Source organism: Cornus florida, unplaced genomic scaffold, assembly GCF_030987335.1.
Source record: "Cornus florida cultivar Cherokee Brave unplaced genomic scaffold, ASM3098733v1 CherokeeBrave_3.0.0_Hap2_Chr09, whole genome shotgun sequence".
NCBI lineage: Eukaryota > Viridiplantae > Streptophyta > Magnoliopsida > Cornales > Cornaceae > Cornus > Cornus florida.
The window spans coordinates 14,176,284-14,184,296 of record NW_026775579.1 but is presented as its reverse complement, the minus strand read 5'-3'; positions in this window follow the sequence as shown (position 1 = coordinate 14,184,296).

The window sequence follows — 8,013 nt, the reverse complement described above, 5'->3', positions numbered from 1 at the left end:
ATGAGCAGGGCCTACATACATTTTCCGAATTCAGATGAGATTTTGAGGGCTTAAATGACATTTTTTGGCAAAAAGTTGTGAATAGCCCCCCCCCCTCCCCCCCCCCCCCCCCCCCAAAATCATGTTTTCTACATGACCATGTCAAGAGAAGATTTTATTTTACAAGTGAAATACCCGAAATGCCCCTTAGATCAGCACTTTTTCTGGAAAAACCTGGAACGACCAGATTTTCTAGATCTGCGAGTTGTTTTCGGCATCAAGATGATTTTTTTTTTTTTTTTTTTTTGTAAAAACACGAAGAAGAAACCCCCCCTAAAATCACGTTTTCTACCCGGGTCACGGACGAAAATGAAAAAGAAACACTATGAAGTACCCAGAATGCCATAGATCAGGAAAAGGCAAGAAGTTAAAAAAAATTCTGCATAAAATACAATATACATGTCATTGGCCTCCGGCCTCATCTCATAAATATCAAATACATTGAAAGGAGTGTACTTAAGTAAACATTACATACATGGAATCAAATATACATATTTTGACATATAAGTCTACAAAATGACATTTCATGCTAACATATGCATGAAATGGAAACTTGAAAGCTACACGACATCCAAGGAATGCTAGGCTTCACGAACCAAGTCTTCGTACCTGAAATATGCCCCAGTATCGTAAGGGTGAGTAACATAAAGCTACTCGTAAGAGATGAGCATGCATCGACCTAGCATTTTACAAATTTATCACCTTAAGGTGAAATATGTTAAAGGGGTTCTTGCCACCTAACGTCTATATCGAAATGAGACTCAGGGAGCATCTTAAGCTATCTTAGAGTGTTTCTAGCATAAATCACATCATCTATGTCACTTAAACAATATGGAAGCATGTTATACAAAGCAACAAGATATAGGTTCTTAAGGGTATTAACTTGCAATCTCGAATACAGAAACAACTAAAGTGATCATATCACCTAACGTCTATGTTCTAAATAAGTCTAAAGAATCAACCTGGGCCATGCTGAACAATCAAAATGCAAATTACAACTTCAATGCTGTCTAATAACATAAAAGCATATTATACAGGGCAACAAAATATAATTTTTTAAAGCTATTAGCTTGAAATCTAAAGCACGAAAGAAATAGAAGTGGGTCATGTCTCCTAACGTTTAAGTTATAAACGAATCAATAGGATCAATACTAAGCTTTGTTAGAACGTCAAAACACGATTTTTTCAATATCGATGTAATTTAACCAACATTGGAACTTCCAATACAACGCATAGAGCACAATTTCGCAAAGTTAACATCATGTAACTTAAAATGGAACGACAAATAAGGAACAACAAGTTACAACATCATCTAGTTATCAACTTGAAAATGAAATGCGAAATCAAACAAAGTGGATACTCGGACGTCACGCCGGGTCAGACCGACAACATAGTTACTTTAGGGTTACTAGCCCATGGGTAACCTCCCTATGTGCGCACTAGACTATATAGAGGGACTATCCCTCGGACTAGAACCACGTCCTAGCCATAGTTAAACAACGATATCCCCAAGTTTCCAAAATCAACAAGTTATGCAACAACGCATATATCAACAGGAATATGCAAGATAATCAACTATCTACCAAGCACAACCAAATTTGGAAACCTATACAATATATGCTCTAAATCCACAACTAATATGATATGATGAATGTCGAATCTTTAGTGTGCAATTCATTACACGCTATGCACGAAAGATGTTAAATACGAAATATGCAAATCATTGCACAAGGAAACAATATATTCAATAAGGAAAACATATTCTCATGAGCACAAACATAGCAACTATGTTATCCAATGTTCAAAACATAACCAAATAAATATACAACAAGTCTAAGTCCATGATTTGAATATAGAAAACACTTCTAAAACATAACTATATCACGGAGCAAATTGATAGAATTTAAATAGATAAACACAATTAAATTCTCTAGATTCCGATTCAGTTCCAATTAACCTCAATTTAATACATGTTAAAGGACATGGTAAGGTCATTACCTATATCTATTCTAAAACTCAGTTAGGTTGTTAGAACAACAAAGTAGAACTTTAATTAAATCATGCTAATTTAAATCCCAAGGTTCTAAAACAACTTCAGGTAGTTCCAATTTAATATATACTAGTAAACAAGTCATGGCCAATACAAATATCAAGTTAAAAACCTTAATTAAGCTAATGGGACCACGAAATAGATTTTAATTAATTATTTTAATTAAAATCTCTAGATTTTCAAACTTAACTAAATGCTCTCAATTTAACATATCTTAGAGAACATGCCAAGGACTAATGTTATATCACATTACAAGTTTATTTCATTCAATTTAAGACTATGTGAATTAAACTTTCACTAAAGTTAAATATAAAATAAAATTTACAATTCTCATACAATTAATCCCAATTTAATATATGTGAACAACCATACCAAAACTTAATTTTCTAGCATGCCACAATTCAATTCCAAGTTTTACATCACCATGAGGATTAAATCTTAAACAAGGAATTTAATTAAATGGAAGGTTTCAAAAAGCTAACCGAATATTCTAAATCAAATATATGTGAAGCTGTATGGCATGTAAATCAAGAATATCAAGTCGGAATTCAAATAGAGTGAATAGTGCACTCGGGGAAATTTAATTAATTAAATTAATTAATAATTACTAATTTTCAAAACACCTCCAATTACTTTCAAATTCAACTATGTTAGGTAATACGCTAAGTCCTAATTTAATATGCTAACACATATTAATTTTAAGCTAGTTAAGGCCATATGATTTAATATTTTATTCAAGATAAATATTAAATAAAATCTTTAATACTTGTTCAAATTAACTCAATTTAATATATGTCAATGACCATATTATAGAGCATTATATTACCATGCTACATGTTTAAAACAAGTCATAAGCAACCGGAAAAATCAAATCCAATACAAGAAAATTAAATAATAAAATCTCTAGATTTCATATTTAAGCATGCAATCAAGTTGTATAAGCATCAATAGCATGTTATATAACAAGAATTAAACCTATAACACCTCCTACCTCAATTTGAGATGAAGACCTCAAATCCACACTGAAAAAAAAGTGCTCCGAATCCGCCGAAATCGAAGGGTTATGCTGGGGACAACACAATCTACATGAATCCGAAGAAAGCCCCATGAAAATCCAAACTTGACTTCAAAGCCAAACTCAAGAAATTGTCAAAAATGAATTATAATAAGGAATAATGGTAGAGCACGACGAGGGGAACAACAAATGCTAAGGCCAAAGGATTTCTACCAAGGAAATCAAGTGGAGGAGAAGAAAGAGCGAAGGCTGCCCCTTGGGCTCCCATGGTTGCCAGCCAAGAGGAGGAAGAAGGTCTGAAAATCTGATTTTAAAAATTAGGGCAACCTCTTTATCGAAATCTCAAAAAGTGCTCCGAAAGGGCCCCACTAAGTCCGGAAAAGTGAATATTGAGCAAATGCGCTCAAATGGCAAAACTCCGTGAACAAAAAAGATTTAAAATAAGAAAATATGAACAACGGAAGAAATAGCGTTGAAAATCGACTCCCGAGCATAAAGTTATACCCCGAACAAGTTCGGCGGCAACTTGGTCCAGAAACTCTGAAACTGGAGAAAAACGACCAGAATAGAATTTTATGAATTTACAAGTCAACAAAAAGTGAAAATGAATCTCGTACGAGGACCCAGGCTGCAGACAAGACATTTTGCAATAACTTTTGTTAATTGCACAATGGCCCCTACAAAAAGGGTTAACTGCAAAACTGCCCTAGAATAAAAATATCTTCCAAAAGATATTTTCTTAGATGCCCCTAAAATAAAATATCTTCAAAAGATATTTATGAAAAATACCCCAAGAAATGAAATTAATTCCAAAGATTTATGCATCCATGCCCCTATGGGTACCGGGAGCAACCAGAGTACTTTCTTGCAAAAGTAAAGATACGTATTTCGTGGAAACCACTCACGATAAGGATACGTGAAGTCAAAAACCAACTCTGAGCTTGAAAAGTGAGGTTGTGCCAAAAACTGACAAATGGAGATAAGATGAAATAGGGAAAATGACAGAATAGGGAAAAGATGAAATAGCGCATAGTGTCCGAAAAATGAAAAATGTGAAAATGACTCGGTCCTCAAAGGAAGTTGTCAATCCATAAGAAAAAGTCTCAGAAACCAATTCTGAGCACTCGAGATGACACTAAGCGGCACAAAATAGAGCTCATAAAATAAAATTAAACGAAAAAAATTCATTCATAAAATTTCAGGAAAAAGGAAAGGAAGGCAATTGATCGGGTCGTTACAACCTACCCTCCTTAAAGAAATTTCATCCCCAAAATTAGGAACATACCAGAGTGAACAGAATAATGACCGAACAAAAGGTCAAATCCAAGGACAGCTCACAATGCAATGAAGGACAAATCCTGAAGTCTAAAGATCAACTGAAGGAACGCGAAAACATGAACTAAGACAACACCCCATACGAATCGGCACATTAACTCAACGTCAACCACCGAGAGAATCCCAAGAAAACGAAACGTCAAACGCGGTGAAAGAAGAGTGTGACAAGGCAGTACGAACAGTAACCAGAACCCGCCCACATTTTCTCGTCAGTAAGGTAGCATGGCAATATAAGGCACTAGTTCGTAACATGCTCCGGAAGGGAACTTTTTGATACAAATGATGTCAATGTGAAAAATGATCATTACCAAAGGCATTACGGAAACCAGGCATCTGCGAGAGTTGGGGTAGCTAATCCCAAAACTCTAACTACAATGACACTAGCACCATTACGCTTAAGGCCTTAGATCTAGAAGGCACGAAGGAAAAGGAAATGAAACGGTGCCTCCTTGGCCCACGTCTCATTCCTGCAGATAAGGAAATGGAATGAATCGCAGTCCTCTATGCTCATATGAGCCTTACTCGCATCATTCGGCAGAACAGATAAGAAGGTTCCCGACGTGGGTCCTTACAGAATGAATTTCTCCTATCCGAGGAAGAAACTCGTGAAACAAGAATGCATCCAAGGGATATGATAGATCCTATAAGACAATACCAAAACCAGACATAAAAGTAAACAGCTAGCATGCATTATAGCAATGTACTATCTACTCAAGGTGCCACATAAGCAAACAGACATGTTATCAGATCAAAATATGTTATCAAGATATAAATGACACATCAAAGCAAAATAACATGAGCATAATATGCACCCAAAGCCCGTTATCCAAGGTATTCGAACCCGGATGCTCTAATACCACCTATGACGACCCTGGTTTTTAAGCCAGCATGTCCTGCGATGAACCGAAGGTTGACCCGATAACGGATCTGAATGCGGAAGCGAAAATAGAAAACAAGACTCTAAGAAATCAAAGTGACCTTCCATGAGGTCGTGGAACTCAATAACAACTAATGCGGGAACGAATGATCAGAAAAAGACCGAACAGGCCCCTAAGGGCAAAATGGTCATTTTTGAAAATATAAAATCGGGTGCTACTGAGCACACCACTAGAAAGCCAATAAAAATTTAATCAAATTAGACTCAAGAATCACATTTTTGGGTTTGAAATCAATGCAGAAAGGGTACTTCGCAAGGGATAAAAAGGTCTTTTCACACAAAATTGGATGCAACTAAGCAAACCGTTAGATAGAACAGGAAAAATTAATGAATCTAGACTCAAGAATCACTTGATTCGGAGTCCGGATGAAGAAGATATGAAACGTCAAAGTTTCATAAAAAACTAATTTTTGGGTTTAAAATCAGTGTGGCAAGGGTACTTTACAAGGGGTAAAATGGTCTTTTCAAATATAATTTGATGCAACCGTGCATACTGTTATATATACCAGTGAAAACTAATAAACTTAGACTCAAAAATCACTTGATTTGGAGTCCAGATGATGAAGATATGAAGCCTCAAAGTTTCAAAAAATTAGACTTTCTGGGTTTCAAGTATAAGCAGAGTCTGCACACATTTTCCAAATTCAAATGGGATTTTGAGGGCTTAAATGAAATTTTTTGGCAAAAAAGTTGTGAACAAACCCCCCCCTCCCCAAAAAAAAAATCATGTTTTCTACATGACCATATCAAGAGAAGATTTTATTTTACAAGTGAAATACCCGAAATGCCCTTAGATCAGCACTTTTTCCGGAAAAACCTGGAACGACCAGATTTTCCAGATCTGCGAGTTGTTTTCGGCATCAAGATGATTTTTTTTTGTAAAAACACGAAGAAGAAACCCCCTCTAAAATCACATTTTCTACCTGATTTGTTGACAAAAATGAAAAAGAAGCACTATAAAGTACCCAGAATGCCCCTAGATCAGGAAAGGGCAAGAAGTTAAAAAAAAAAGCTGCTATAGCATAGCAGAAAAACCGAACTTTGCACGGGATTTCCAGTACCAAGATGACATTTTCTGGAAAAATACGAAGAAGAAACCCCCCCTAAATCACATTTTCTAAGTGACCATGTCAAGAACGGAATTTATTTCCCGAAGGAAAACCCCAAAGTGCCCTAAAATCAGATTATGCAACAAAACTTCAAAATGAGTTCATAGGAAGCTCAAAACACAAACGATAAGGTTTTGCCATGAAACGACCATGCACGCAAATGTAACTTACCTATTTGGATGTGCTACAATGGTCCACAACTTAAAAATAGCACCGATGCAAAATCCGACCCCCTAACGGGCAAAAAGGCAAAAATGGAACTTGGAATGAAAACTAGGAATCCAAAAGTACAAAACGGGGTCAAATGACCTTTTGGCCCTTGGCCACACTTCAAACATGATTTATAAGACCCTATGAAAGAATGAAAATGGAATTTCCACACCCGATGTAACTATAGTGAAGCAATGACTTGCGATTTTCCAAGATTTTCACAATATTTCATGAAGTTAAAAAGTACATAGAACACAATATAATGGTCATTGGCCTCCGGCCTCATCTCATAAATATCAAATACATTGAAAGGAGTGTACTTAAGTATATATTACATACATGAAATCAAATATACATATTTTGACATATAAGTCTACAAAATGACATTTCATGCTAACATTTGCATGAAATGGAAACTTGAAAGCTACACGACATCCAAGGAATGCTAGGCTTCACGAACCAAGTCTTTGTACCTGAAATATGCCCTAGTATCGTAGGGGTGAGTAGCATAAAGGTACTCATAGGAGATGAGCATGCATCGACCTAGCATTTTACAAATTTATCACCTTAAGGTGAAACATGTTAAAGGGGTTAATGCCACCTAACGTCTATATCGAAATGAGACTCAGGGAGCATCCTAAGCTAACTTAGAGTGTTTCTAGCATAAATCACATCATCTATGCCAATTTAACAATATGGAAGCACGTTATACAAAGCAACAAGATATAGGTTCTAAAAGGTATTAACTTGCAATCTCGAATACAGAAACAACTAAAGTGATCATGTCACCTAACATCTATGTTCTAAATAAGTCTAAGGAATCAATCTAGGCCATGCTAAACAATCAAAACGCAAATTACAACTTCAATGCAGTCTAACCACATAAAAGAATATTATACAAGGCAACAAAATATAATTTCTTAAAGCTATCAGCTTGAAATCTAAAGCACGAAAGCAACAGAAGTGGGTCATGCCACCTAACGTCTAAGTTATAATCGAATCAATAGGATCAATCCTAAGCTTTCTTAGAACGTCAAAACACGATTTTTTCAATATCGATGTAATTTAACCAACATTGGAACTTCCAATACAACGCGCAGAGCACAATTTCGTAAAGTTAACATCATGTAACTTAAAATGGAACGACAAATGAGGAACAACAAGTTACAACATCATCTAGTTATCAACTTGAAAATGAAATGCAAAATCAAACAAAGTGGATACTCGGACGTCACGCCGGGTCAGACCGACTACATAGTTACTTTAGGGTTACTAGCCCATGGGTAACCTCCATATATGAGCACTAGACTATATAGAG